Source organism: Ursus americanus, chromosome 20 (assembly GCF_024610735.1).
Source record: "Ursus americanus isolate L20-20 chromosome 20, mUrsAme1.1.p, whole genome shotgun sequence".
NCBI classification, from domain to species: domain Eukaryota; kingdom Metazoa; phylum Chordata; class Mammalia; order Carnivora; family Ursidae; genus Ursus; species Ursus americanus.
The window spans coordinates 50,323,319-50,338,794 of record NC_142146.1 but is presented as its reverse complement, the minus strand read 5'-3'; the positions used below and the strand labels follow the sequence as shown (position 1 = coordinate 50,338,794).

Below are 15,476 nucleotides of genomic sequence, written 5' to 3'. Positions count from 1 at the left end.
GCTTCAAAAAGTACTTGCTGTGGAACCCTGAGTTTCCATTTTCTCATCTGTAAAATGAGTCTCACAGAGCCTACTTTGAAGGATAGATAAGAGTAATAAAAAAGATAGTGTTTAAGAAAGAGGCTTTAATAAGCATTTAATAAATATTCCCTTCAAAGGATTTGAAAGGGTTTATAATTAAACACACGTTCATAAATAGAATTTGGAGGAGCATGTGAGCCAGTTGCTATGGGGAAGCCAGTGCAGGGCTTTTGTGGAGCCAAGCACACAGAGGCTGAGCTCAGAGAACAATGTAGGAGTGGGGCAGAGAAGACCTGCAAACCACAAGGGAATGAAAGAGCACTTTTCTGAAGTTACATTTTGTCCTTGCCTCCTACAAGTTGGCTTGCTCACATCTTTCAGTAAGACCCTGGAGTGGGTCTTTTTTCAACACTTCACTGAACAAGTGTCACAGGATACCTGAAGTTTCCTGGAATTGAGTCATCTTATACAATTTCAAATATTTGAAGTGCTAAATCAAAAAGAAAACTCTAACTTCTTGTGATATTTCTGCCAAGCTTCTTTGGGAACAATAGATGAAGGAAGCCAATCTGGCAGCATTTAATGTAGGAGAGGTTGAGCCAAAGGCTAGGAGGGTCCATAGGTGAGGAGGGACAGGCTAGTACCCACTAGACTCCACTGAACTGGGCTGAGAGCCCAGAGCTTGCCTCATGTACCCCTGCGGCCAACCTCTTATGCTGATACTGGCATGGGGCAAGCAGCATTGATTCATGTTATTCTATTCTTAAGGCTGCCTGGGGAAATTTTGGATTTTTTTTTTTTAAGATTTTATTTATTTATTTATTTATTTGACAGAGAGAGAGGCAGTGAGAGAGGGAGCACAAGCAGGGGGAGTGGGAAAGGGAGAAGCAGGCTCCCCGCTGAGCAGGGAGCCCAAAGCGGGGCTCAATCCCAGGACCCTGGGATCATGACCTGAGCCGAAGGTGGACGTTTAACGGCTGAGCCACCCAGGCGCCCCCATACTTACCCTTTTAAAACTTTTCACTGTACGCTCTCATCATACTGTTTGCATTTTTTTAACCAGGCATATATATTACTTTTTCAAAAACAAGTAAGTAATTTTGCTCAGTTTATACAGTTGGGTGGGAAAGCATCTTTCAAACTCTGTTCCTTAGATCACAAGATTGTACACTGGTCATGGAGGTTCTCTTAGCACATCTGGAATCGCACCATAGCTAACTGAACTGCTCACTGATAATACCAGTCCCAGAGCAACAGGCGCTGTGATTGAGGAGACTGTGCCTGGATGTACCTTCGAGACAGTTTATCTGTGATTTTTCGTCCTTCCCTCTGGTTCTCCATTCTCGGCACACAGTTGAATTACTGCTGAAGGCTGGGATAGCTCTGATTTGCTTCAGGATTTCAGACTTTTCTGAGGTAAGTTCCTCTTAGTTCTGTCAAAATAATAGGTGTGCAGTAATTTTGAAACTATGAAACACTGTACCCAGGCTTGATAACCAGGGAGCAGAGAAATCTCTATTGAAGAATCGGTGGGAGAATGCTTAGTATTATTTAAAAAGTTCAGGAAAATAGCTAATCATAAGAGAATCTTATGCAGGAATGTACAGTTGCCTAGGTACTAGCAATAACCAGTAAAGCCAGTGTTTCCCACACTTTGGGCATTAAAATACCACCTTCGGGGGCGCCTGGGTGGCACAGCGGTTGAGCGTCTGCCTTCGGCTCAGGGCGTGATCCCGGCGTTATGGGATCGAGCCCCACATCAGGCTCCTCTGCTATGAGCCTGCTTCTTCCTCTCCCACTCCCCCTGCTTGTGTTCCCTCTCTCGCTGGCTGTCTCTATCTCTGTCGAATAAATAAATAAAATCTTTAAAAAAAATAAAATAAAATAAAATACCACCTTCACCATTTTTTCCCTATATCCAAGTATACTTCTGCTAATCACTTATTTTTCTTTTAATAGAATCATTTTTATTTAAATTAAATGTATTAAACAATTATCTACACGGTAGTCAGAGTGATATTTGTAAAATGTCAATCAGGTCACATCACCCCTCTGCTAAATCAGCTTTCATCTGATTTAGAATATAAATGTCTGCAAGGATCTGTATGACCTGTGCCCTCTAAATGGCCTTTTCACCTCCTCTACACTCACTACTGCCATCGATTAGCTTCATCCACAATGGCCTCCTTGATATTTCCCCCATGTGTCAAGCTCATTCCCATTACAAAGTCTTTGCATTCTCAGGTGGCTCTGCCTGGAATGCTCCTCTTCTAGATATCTCCTTGTTCCACAACCTTAATACATTTATATCTCAGATATCTCTTCCTCAGAGAGGTCGATCTGCCAACCTACTCAAAATGGCACTTGCTCATCATTACATGCCTCTTACCCTGCTTCACTTTACTTCTCGGCTTTTATCAACACCCAAAATATTATACAATTATTTTTTTAAGATTTTTTAAAATTTATTTATTTGTCAGAGAGAGAGAGAGAGAAAGAAAGAGCACAAGAAGGGGGAGGAGCAGAGGTAGAGGGAGAAGCAGGCTCCCTGCTGAGCAAGGAGCCCGACGTGGGACTTGATCCTAGGACTCTGGGATCATGACCTCAGCTGAAGGTGGACGCTCAACTGACTGAGCCACCCAGGCATCCCTACAGTTATTTATTTAATTATTATCTACCTCCCCCAACTGGAATATAAGCTCTAAGAGTTTGGGGCCCTTATTTTTGGTTGGCTGTTGTATTCCCAGAACCTAGGATAGTGCCTGGCTCATAGTAAAGTACTTAGTAAGTAACTGTCAAGTGAATGGACAGATAAATGAAACAGATTTCATTGACTGGGAATAGACCCTCTTATTTAAGAAGGGAGTCTTCACAAATAAATGGGATGGATGGATTAGTCAATAAAGGTTACAGAGAAGGTTGCCTAGCCTTTTTTTTTTAAGTGAATAAAGATACTATCATCATATGACTAACTAATGTGCCCAGATGGATTTAAAATGTGGATAATTTAGAGCAAATCCTTAAAAAGAAACCCTAAAAATATAGCTGATTTTTTTTCCTGATTTCTCATTGGGAAAGAATTTTCCACACAGTGAAAAAATAAAAAATTAAAAGATCAATACATTTGAATTCACAAACACTCTTAATTACATTTGAGTAGTTATTACACTAGGCATTTTTTGTTTTTGCACTTCTCAAAGAAATGCAAATTGAAATCACAATAAATTACCACTACACATCTATTAAAAGGCTAAAAACCAAAATAAAATAACAAAAACAAAACTGGTAATACAAAGGAGCAATAAAGATGTCGGACAACTGAGATTTTCATACAGTCTTGGTAGGAATACAAAATGGTAGAATCATTTTGGAAAAAAATTTGGCAGTTTCTTTTGAAGTTAAATATATACTTACCATACAATCCAGAAATTCCATTTTGAGGAATTCCATTTACCCAAGAGAGATTAAAATTTATGTTCAGATACTTGTATGTACATGTTCATGGTAGCTTTACTAATTATTGAGGAAAAACTGGAAATAACCCAAATGTGCTTCAACTGGTATACAGATAAACAAAATGTGGGATTCCATATGCAATAGAATACTACTTGGCCACAAAAAAGGAACAAAGTACTAACATACACAATAACATGGATGAATTTCTCAAATGCTTTATGCTAACTGGAAGAAGCTAGACTGAAAAGCCTATATTCTGTATAATTTCATTTATATGACATTCTGGAAAAACAAAACTACAGGGACAGAAAGGTGGTTGCCACATGCTGGAGGTGGGAGAAGGGTTAACTACATAAGGGCATGGGGAAACTTTTTGGAAGTGATGGAAATATTCTATATTTGATTATAATGTTGGTTACATGACTGCATGTGTTTATGGAAATTCATAGAACTTTACACTAAAAAGGGCAAATTTTACTATATCTAAAATACACCACAGGAAACCTGACTTTTTTAAAAAGGATAAAATTAAAAGATAAGCCACTGGAAAATATTTTTTAAAAGCATGATAAATTATTTATATTGTTCGTACATAAAATTGATAAGACAAACACTAGTTGCTAAAATAGCAAAGAAAAAATTATTCTAACTAGTAATCAAAATTAAAGCACACTGAGACACCATTTCCCATGTTTATTCTCTTCTTCCGTTGCCTTTTTTGAAAAGTTAATACAGAATTCCGGTAACAGTGTGAAGGGCTATATGCTCACACAATTTTGGTGAGAGTGTAAATTGTTTCAGATCTTCCTGGGAAGCAGTTTGGCAAATCTGTATCAAGAGATTAATAAGGGTTCATACTCTTTGTCCCAGTAATTTTACCTCTGAGAATTTATCCTCAGGAAATAAACCAATTTGTGAAAATAGTTTTATGTGTAAAGATGGTTGGTACAAATTATTTACAGTAGTAAAAGTTTGGAGCAACCTAAGTAGCTACATTAAGATAATGTAAAACCCATTCATTCTTAGGCCCAACTAAAATATTGCCCATTAACGAAGCTTTCTTCATTAATTAGGGATCCTATTCAGCTGCATGCAACAGAAACCACAGATAGATAGCTCACGTAGGTGTCTCTTTTTCTCATTTATCCAGAGGCTGTCAGTCCAGGCCTGGGGCAGCGGTTCCCTGATACCACAGCCTCCAGGCTCTTTCTGCCCTTCTGTTTCACCATCCTTGGTGTGGGACTTCTCTATTCATGGTCACCTTGTCGTCACAAGGTGGCTGACCCACCACCAGCCATATATCTGCATTCCAGATAGGGAGGAGAAAAAGAAAGCAGTAAGAAGGAAAGGAGACATCTATGAGAAAGTAGACTTTCCAGAAATCCAGCAGACTTTCACTTGACTCTCATTGGCCAGTATTATGTCAAATAGATAGCACCATTTGTAAGAGAGCAAACTGGAGTTCTTTTTGGTTTTGCTGTTGGTGGTGGTTTGGGTTCTGGTTTTTGTTGTACATAGTACTATAAGGATATATTAGTAGTAAGGAAAAGGGAGCTAGTAGTGCCTGCCCACATCTTTCATTTTACTAGTCAAATTTATTTCCCTGGATGGTGCCAGATACACACTGAAAATTTTTACTATTTCTGTTCCCCCCCTTCCTAGCTTCCAGAGGGACTCTAGTCCCATAAACATAGTTTTCCTGTAGGCGAAAACCACAAAAGTTTGTCACATTTTGTATTTTCTTAATTACCATCACATTCCATATTGATTCTGGGGCCTTTTCATTCATTGTGCACAATGCCTGGAGTCTAAGAGCATTTTTCCCCCCAGGGGCCTGAATATTTGAAACCTGAAAAAAAATCACATTGGTTTTTAAATGTACCCAAAAAATGGTGATATCAAAAATCATTAAATATTTAGTTAAAAGTCTATAAAATATATAGATAGCCATGTTAAGTACATTAATGGTTATATTAAGTATTCACAAAAATGTTATTACATTTGAAATATATTTACAGGTGATGGTCTTACTTTCCTGCATATGCATAATGATTATACAGAAATCATAGCCAACCAGAAACTAAACAATTTTCTCCTACCTTTAGCGGACATTACAGTTGCCTCCCCATATCCTTTCCAGCTAGATTATAGCTCCAGCCCTTTCACAGTACCTGTAATTCTAAGTGAGTGATTGAGTTAGGAATAGAGAGGTCTAAGCCATTCAGGCCAATGGAATATGAGTTTGTGTGTGCTAGGGAAGCTCGATGTTCTTTTTAGTGCCAACCTCATTAGAAATGAATGAACTATTTAAGGTTTAAGAATTGTGCAGATCTCATAATCTCATTCCCTAGTTTATTTGAAGGGCACGGAGGCTCATGGATTTAAGAAGTGTACTCAAAGTTTGCTGTATTAGATTGCTATGGCTGCCATAATAAAATACTACAGACCAGACAGTTTAAACAACTGCAACTTATCTTTTGATAGCTCTGGAAGCTGGTGGAAGTCCAAAAATAAGGTATTGACAAGTTTGGTTTCTTCTGAGGCCTTTCTCCTTGGCTTGCAGATGGCTACCTTCTTTCTGGGTACTCACATGGTCTTTCTTCCACGCTTTTGTATGCCTCTGGTGGTGTCTCTCTCCGCATCCAATCCAGTAAGATTGGATTAAGGCCTACCCTAATGGCTTCATTTTAACTTAATCACCTCTTGAAAGGGCTTGTATCCAAATGCAGTCATGTTTTCAGGTATTGGGGATTAGCGTTTTTCGACATAGGAACTTGAGGGAGGGAGATACAATTTGTCCATAATAGTTGCATTGTACTTTCTTACCACAATGCTAGAGGTCAGACTAGGACACCACATTTCCTGACGCCCAACTGTGCTTTCTTACCACAATGAAAGGAATATTGAATTTCTGTGTAATATCTGTATGGATTATGAGGAAAATTTTTAGAAGGAATTAAGGAAGCATTTAGAAGGAGGGGGATGTGAAGTTTCATCGCTAGTAAAGCCGGAAGATATATGGAAGCTCCAAAAAGCCTGTCTGAGCTGTCAATTCTAGAACCCAATTATACAGAAAGGGCATTTTTATTTTATGATCCAGAAAACTGGAACATATCTACACTATCCAATAATAGAGGATCAATTGAGTAAATTATGGTATGTCTATCCACTTGGAATAATAGGTAGCCTTAAAAATTATGAAGTAGATATGTATTCCTTAACATAAAAAGATAAGCATGACAAAATTTAAAAATTAAAAAAATAGATTACATAACTATATAATCTAGTTTAAAAACATACGTATATGTGTATTTGCAATTACTGGCAGTATACACGTAAAACTATTAGTACTGGATACGTGGATTATGAAAAATACTTTTCCCTCTTTAATATTTTCCTAAAAAAATTAAATAAATCTAGAAAGTTTATGTATTGAATACTGAGAAAGGTCTTGATATCAAGCGATCAAATGTAGGGATTTTTTTCCCTTTGGCTGACCAAGCCAGCAGCAATCAGCACAAAGTAGGCAAACTTTGGACAAAACCCTGCAAACCAGCTGCCGCCCTGGTGGCTCTCCCTCCATTCAATGCAGAATTCTTAGTTCAGGAGGTATCATTCCTGCTTTTCCTTAGGGGCTTGGCATCTTGCCTGCCCCCTCCCTGTGTCGGAAAAGTTACTTTATTTTGTACTTCTTTCCACCATTTCCAACCACTGTGTGGAGCAAAACCCATCTTTCTTTTGCCCATTTTGAAGGCAAAAGCCGTGAGCTACGTGAGCTTGGAGAGCCCGCCTTTGGAACTTCACCATGAGTGTTGGACAGCCAAGACATCCGCACATGGAGCCCACAGAACTCCTAAGCACATGAAGGCCTGGCCCACTTGGTCTCCTTCCTCACACCCTGAAATGACTAGTCCGAGCATCCAGGCCTTTGAGTTGTTTGGAGCTCTCTCTTTTCCTTGCGTGCTCCCAACTCTGAACACATACACTTGCCTCTGACGATAGCCTTTTAGTTATCATATGATCAGCACAAAACACAGTACTTACCAAGTGTTACATCCCTACCATCCATTCTGGGAGAATGAGCATTAGAGATGCTCCATGCAGCCTAATTTCAGGTACTGGCCAGGCATTTAGAAAAGGACCCTGTGCCTGGCTTCTGGTCTGAAGCTTGCTAGAATTATTTAATGACCATTTTCTGCTTACTTTATCCTCCTGGAATTTCCCTCTTAGAGAGCTGACGCTAGAAAGCAAGTCCTTAGATTCCTCGTGTGATGGAAGAGTGGTACCAGAGTAGACCTAAGGTTTTATCAGCAATCCTGATCCCCTCTTCCCTCTCAGAGCCTTGGTCTCTAACTCACCAGCACTCAGGAAAAGGACAGGGCACTGGCAAGAAGGTGGTCCATGTAAAAATGATTGTGATTTGGAAACTGGGCAGGAGAATTGCTGCTCGTTGTACATTTTTTACCTGCTGTTTTAGAATAAAGAAGTAAAAACGTGGCTATTTTTTTTTCTCCAACCTTGGGAAACCAAGTGATAAAATAGAGTAATGCCAATGAAACTCTCTTTGAAGCACCAATAAACTCAGTACTAATCACAGACTCCAGGAAGATTCTATTTGATTTTTAGTGCCTTTAGTGTTGCCATTTTTCCTTGCAAAGAAATGAGATAAATGGAGGCAATGAAACAGATTAAGTAAATTCTTGTGTGGGAAAAGTCTGAGTTCTCATATGCTTTCAGTTAGTTTAGTCTCTTGATTATATTGACTGATAATAGCATCTTGTTTTCATAAGTGGACAGTGTTACAATTTATTTCTATTAGGAATTACAATGTAAATGCCAGATCAGTAGTATAGAAATTAAGTACAGATTTGCCCTGCGGCAACGTTACTTTTATTGGTCAACAGCTTGGAAAGTAGTAAAAAAAAAGATTGCTTGAAATATAACTATGTGAGTGGAAGCCATTGATATATGATTCAAATAGATTCTTTGTAGGAAAATAAATCTGTTGTCATCCACAGCAAATATTTATTTAATTTTCAGTCTCCTACTGGGGTTTAGGACCTTCACAGAAGGAAGATTATAGAATCAACATAAATTTATCCCTCTGTGTGGGATAATATTCTGATCACCTCCTAATAACCGTTGAAGGAGGGATTCCCCATCCTAAAGAGTATAAGATGGCCAAACACATCACACCTGATGCAGGACAGATGAGATTGACAGCAGTTATTAGTCATATATACTCACAGCCTATAGGAGGACATCACACACTGCGTAGGGTCACAAGGGGATTGTACTTGGGAGTTGAGTGAACTAGCAGGAGATGTGGGAGGCAGGGTTTGTAGTAAGAAGAGGGTGAGGTGTTTCCTGGTTCCCGTGAGATAATGTGATTGGCTTGATTGAATAATTTCACAGGCTGATAGGAAAGTAAGATACATTATTAGGTTGAGGTCCAGGTAGAGTGTAGCTGGTCCAGCTATTAGGAGAACCAGCCAAGTGGGGAGCCTTTCCTACCTGGTGGGGGACATACCTGGCAAAAGCGGGAGTACTCATGGTTAGGCCTTTGGGGCCCCATGAGGCTCAAAGATGTCCAGGCAGTACATGGAATTTAGGCCTTACGCTCTAGGTACAAAAGAAAAAATAAGACATGGTTCCTGACTGCAAAGAGTTTGAATTTTCCAGGCTGAGATAGAAGTGAGGGTCAGAGGTGTGGGAATATCAGACTATTTTAAATGGTTCTAAGTGCAGGAGGACATCTGAGCATATAGAGGTAATTGGGTGCAATAATTGGAACAGACAGACTTCATAAAAGCATGGTGCTTGGCTAGAACTTCAAATGTAGGTAGAATGCATGGTTAGGGGGAGTCAAGTAGGTGACATATCAGAAAACGAATGAGGTGGTAAAGTTCTTGGTTATGTTTAAACAACATCTAATTCCTTTATTCAACATATACTTTTCGAGGGCCTACTCAGGGCACAGGCCACACAGGGTATAGGGTAAAAAAGAAGCTCTAAGGACAGCATGGACCTTGCCTGTTGGGCTGTCTTGTCTGGGTTGGGGGTGAACTACGGCGCAGTGCATCCCAGAAAGGCATTTGGCTGAGGCCTGCATTCACTGAGGGCCTCAAGTATGGATTTTGGACATAACCTCCAATGAGGTCAAATAACCACACAAATACACCAATAGGAGAAAAAGCTACTCCGTTTGTAATTTTAAATGTTGTAAGAACTTAAGATATACTACAATTTTAATACCTTTCCTAGCATTTATGTTTTAATATATCAGGACCATTAAAAAAAAAATGGAAGTAGTCCTGGGGTCCCCTACCGTCAAGGAGGCCCTGCTAGCCAGATGGCTCCCTGTGGTCCCCATCCCTCCACAATCTGTTGGGTCTTCAGGGCTCACCTCTGGACTCCTTCCTCTTTAGTCCATGCTGAGCATTCCCAGCTTAGTGCCCCTGGAGCAATCTGGGCTTGTTCTCTCCTATGGAGCAGTTGGTACTTAATGCTCCAGCCAACTGAGCTACTCAGCAAGTACAGGCAGCCACAAACAGAGAAAGAAGCCTCTAAATTACTAAAGGGAGCGCTATGTTCTTTCCAGTACAGGGCAGTCATTTTCGGGTTGTCCAGTACAAGTGTGTACCTCCTAAGATATTTATCGGAGACTTATTTCACCTCTTGTACTTGGCAACCAAAACACATAGATGCATACCAACATGTCCTCAGGTTTGTTCTAATTTTATATCCCAAATACCCTCTGAGAGAAAAGATAAAGGGGTGTTCTTTGGCTCCAGGAAATTTATTATGACTTAACTTTCTCTTCCTTAATGAATGACTAGTGCACTATGTATTATTTATTTATGATACATCGAATAGTTTAGCTGGTAAGATATAAAGAGAAAGAAACCTCACCATCTCTTCAGGAATCAACAATGACAACAACAGTAACAACAAAAAAACTGTAAAAAAAAAAAAAGAGAAAAAAGAGAGAGAGAGAAAAAAACCTTTCCTGGATACAATTATCTCTGTTGGCAGCGATGAACTCCAAAAGCTGTAATATCAAATGGCTTAAATTCTCATGGCAAGAAATGGACTTGTCCCAAAATGAATGGATGTACAGATGAGCCCAGAGAGTTCCAGCACAGCCAAATTAATAGTTTGATTTTGGGGAGGTAGATGTGCGCAAGCATCACATTAGCCGTTCTGAGAACTGTTTGCAGATTTTAAAGACAGCTATGACTGCCTTCACAATGACTCCATGGGTGATGATGTTCTCAGATCTGGACAGCAGGAAATCTCTAAGTATGTATTAAATCAGTTAGAAGGAAGCCATGCTGACCCTAAATGCAATTATGAGTTCAGCTAACACCTTAGTAGGAAAACAAAATATCCAAAGTCTGTTAAAGACTCACTAAAGCATATAATGTCCTGGAACAGGGAATCATTGTACTGTACATTCCTGCAGGAAGTGTAACATTTCAGATGTGTTCTTTCAGACTGGAGGTTATTTGGGAAATGAGTATATAAGAGTCATAAGACTAAGACAAATCACCACTCACATCCTGAAGAAATTCTGACTTCATCTTTTGACTGTGGTTTTCTATGGACCCCTGAGCTGCTTTTTGAACCAAAGAGGCTCTCACATGAATCTTGGGGAGGTATAAACGTGAGATTACAGGATGCTAGACACCGAAGTAATGCAGGCATTGCTAAAACACCAGTTGCAGCCCTGGATCTCTTAGTGTTACTGCTTTGCTCCTGATCGGGCTCAGTGAGCTTTCCATCAGGAACCTTCTTGCAACTTGGCCCACTCTACCAGGCCTGGGAGGTGCTATAATTTCTCTGTTTACTCTCACTCATAAAAATGTACTGACTGGGATCTAAGGTAGCTATACGAAAAGTAGTTACATGAATAAAAGCACACATAACTGCATTTTGTTTTACACTCCAGCTGCCTCATCATCTAACTTAGCCACTGTACACTGTTGCCAAGTCCACCTCAGGGCCAGGACTAAGGTGAGGTGAGTGAGGCACTCACCTTAGGCGCAAACTTTAAGGGAATCCAAAAAAATTCAGCAAGATAAATGATATATATATTTTTTATTTTCCCATTTTTAAAAACTTTTAAAATTTAAATTCAATTAATTAACATATAATGTATTATTGGTTTCAGAGATGCAGGCCTATGATTCATCAGTCTTATATAATACCCAGTGCTCATTACATCACATGCTCTACTTAATGCCCATCACCCAGTTACCCCATCCCTCTACCCCCCTCCCCTCCAGCAGCCCTCAGTTTGTTTCCTATGATTAAGAGTCTCTTATGATTTGTCTCCCTCTCTAGTTTTGTCTCGTTTTAAGGATAAACCATATTTTAATACAGTGTTTTAAAAACCAAATTGACAAACCATGGCTCACAGGCCAGCTGCCTATTTTTTAAAATTTATTTGAGAGAGAGAGAGAGAGAGCAGGGGGAGGGGCAGAGGGAGAAGGAGAGAAGCAGTCTCCCCTCTGAGTGAGGAGCCCAACATTGGGCTCGATCTCACAACCCTGAGATCATGACCTGAGCCAAAATCAAGAATTGGACGCTTAACCAACTTAGCTACCCAGGCGCCCCACCTATTTTTGTAAACAGAGTTTTATTGGAACCAGAGCCAGGATTAGGGCAGAAAACAAGTGGGACGGGATTATGCAGATGCAGCATCAAATCCTGTCTGTATTTCAATCTTTATTTTTTATCATGGATTTTTTTTCTATTAATCCTGGCATCTAAAAATTTTGTCATAAATCTAAATTCCAGCCTGTCTCCCACTCCCATCAATCCTGGCAGTGACCAAGTCATCCTAGATTAACAGCATCAGCTGGTATCTGGTACACAAAACTGACCACACCCCCACTGGTATTTTCTTTCTTCCTTCTTAGAGATGTGATCAATCTCATACCTTGTTTCTGTGTTGTCCTATATTTTCCAGCTCACAGTTGGGTTAATTCCACTACGGATGTCATTTTTTATTCATATGTATGTAGTTCTTTTCTCCTTTCCTTTTTTTTTTTTTTTAGATTTATTTCTTTGAGAGAGAGAGAGCATGGAGGAGGGAGGGGCAGAGGGAGAGAATCTCAAGCAGACTCCTCGCTGAGTGCAGAGCCCCACACAGGGCTCGATCTCACTACCCTGAGATCATGACCTGAGCCACCCAGGGATCCCAGTAATTTTTCAACATCCTTTTCTTCCTCTCTTCAAATTACCAGGGTGAACTTTGACTTAGAATATTTAAAAAATAACTCGTTTGGAAGTGAAAGAAAGCAAACTAAAAAAACTTCTGGGGGGAAAAACTCTTTGTCAATAGGGAGACCTTGGGCAAGTTCCTTAGCTTTGATGGAGCTGGCTGTCTATACTTGCAAAGTAGGTAGGTTCCATTGACCAATCTTTAGCTTTTCTTCCAGCTATACAAATTTTGGATCAGTGATTATATTACCTGAACTGCTAAAGGTCTTAGGAGTACCTGAAGGTTCAGGTAATCCATTTGTAAGCTAAGTACTTATGTGTCACATGCATGTGCACACACACACATGCAAACTCATTTTTTAAAAGAATACTACGTTGTTGAAATGCATTTGTTTTAAATCCAAATATCTTATTTATTTAATGGCCTGTAAATGGCAACTTTAGTGTGTGTGATAAAAAAAATTCAGAACCATACCTGAAGAATCTTACATCAGAAAAGAACCCAGACAACTGACAGACCATTATCCTGTGTATATGTATTTAAAGCACATAAATAGATATACTTCAAAGAGTTTTTTTTATTAAAAATGTTTATTGAATAAGTAGAAACAGCTCAAAAGAAATATAAAAAATTAAAGGACTTGCAACTATGATACAGACACACTACAAATCATCTATGTTCAATTCAGTTTTTTAAAAATGCTGATCTTTGTTGGCAATATTTGGAAAATTCCTTGAATTTTACAGCATGCCTGAGTGAGAATGTGCAAATTATACACACTCCCCATGGAAATGACCCTGTGACCCCTGCATTTTATTTAGGTCAGTGTGGGCAGCAGTGACCACCTCCTCCTCCTCTATGCAAATGCTGTTAAGAGAAGAAAACTGTGACCACGACAGGAGCTGGGGGTGGGGAAGTAGGAGATGCTGAGAAGGGCAGTGAGCCAGGAAGACCTGCCCTGGGGAGCCCACAGTGGTGAGGCAGCCACAGAAAAGCCATGTTTAAATTGTCTGCATGCCTGGTGCGGCAGGATGGATCCCCCGAACTACCGCCTCCTTCCCCAACTCCAAGCTGGAGGTGAATGCTTTGTATTTTCAGAAAGCGTGCACTCACCAAGTTGATAGAGAATTAGAGTTTTCTCAGATGAGGGCTATTTAAGGTGATCTTATCTCCCCTGCTCTCTGTTTTGCCCTGCTCCAGTTCTCTCTCTACGCAGAATGATGCTGACTGAGCTTTCAACACTCCAGACTGATCACGTCACTTCTTCTAGAGGCCCCGGGCTTACTGAATAAAGGGCAAGCCCTTAGCTTGACGTGCAAGCCCTGCTGTAAGCTGGTCCCCGCCTTCAGCTCTGGCAACAGATCCCGCCATGCATTTGCAGCTCGACAGTCTTCTATGTAAGTACTTTTAATTTTTATTAAGGTATAATATGCATCAGGTGAACTATTGGCAAGTGTACAAGCTTATGATCTGTAGATTTGTATACATCTGTATGTAACCACACCTAGATCAAGAAGTAAAACAGTTTCCCCACCCCAGGTTTGGCCTGTTCTTCAACTTTACATGAACAAAACTATACAGTATATATTACTTTACGGCTATCTTCTTTCAACACGAATGCTCGTGAAATTCATCCATGTTGCACATTTAGGTAGTTCATGTTTTTCCTTGCTGAGTAGTATTCCACTGTATGACTATAACGCTATTTATCCTTTCTCTTGCTTCTTCTTCAAATTCCTCTCCTGGCACTTAGGATAGAAGGTTTGAGGGAAAAAGGCACATGGAGGCCTAGCCACCGTCGGGGATGCAGTTTCCTGAGGCCTCAGGGGGACTCACTCCTGGTAGAGAATCTGGCCTTAGAGCCTCAGCAGCCTGCAGTGTGAGATTATGCACAGCGATCCAGAGAAGCCATGGACTCAGGACTTGGGCTGAAACTCAGCACCCATTCCTTTATTTATAGTAAGAAATTCCACTGTCATATATTCAGGTGAATACATTCCATATATTTTTTAAATCATTCTGCAATATTTATGTAGCCTATCTTCCAAGTTCCAAGGAACTAGGAATACATTTAAATAATGAGTTTCCACAATATCCTGGTAAATATACTGTTGGAATTTACAAATGAGGAATTTGGGACAAATGGAAGAACAAAAGCTACCCAAGGCAAACTTATAAGGGAAATACCACCGACTTTAGCCAGATCTCTACTCTGGTTCTCCTCATGCCCAGGAGGCAGGGCAGACAAGTGGTTAAGGCTGCAGGCTCCCGGGCCAGAGGGCGTGGGTTCAAATATGTGCTCTGCTCCTACCTCTGTGACCTTGGACGAGTTACACTGCCTCTCTGTGCCTCAGCTGTGCCACCTAGAAGAACCGGGATGGTAACAGGAGTTCAATAAGCTGACTGAGGCAGAGTGATTTGAACAATGCTGGCATGTAGCAAGCAATTAAAAAATGTTAAAAATGCCAGCTGTTATTATTGTCTTGGGTTCTGTAGTCACTTTCCTAATTCTCAGAAAATTAGATCACGTTTAGGCATTACTAACTACTAAGGCCTCGTTTGAAGTCATGATGATGAAATGATCAGTTTTAAATACCTGAGAGACAGGTATTTCCAGAGAAGAATCGGTGCTGGCTATACTCAATGCATATTCTTTTGGTGGCAACTATGAGGAGATTAAAAGAAAAAAAAAAAGACCAAATATTAGTCGAAACATCCCAAGGTGATTAAATGTGATAAATAAATATCCCAAGGTGATTAAAATGTTTTA

At 40.0% G+C, this 15,476-nt stretch overlaps 1 long non-coding RNA gene across 1 annotated transcript in view; it reads left to right on the top strand.

Moving 5' to 3' along the window:
- Positions 1-805: 805 nt before the first annotated feature.
- The window catches only part of LOC148108427 (uncharacterized), a 39,243-nt gene continuing 24,572 nt past the window's right edge, over positions 806-15,476 (top strand). Inside the window, exons 1-2 of the long non-coding RNA XR_015727970.1 lie at positions 806-1,437; positions 13,907-14,103. This is a non-coding gene — a long non-coding RNA (uncharacterized LOC148108427). The remainder of the gene's footprint in view (positions 1,438-13,906; positions 14,104-15,476) is intronic.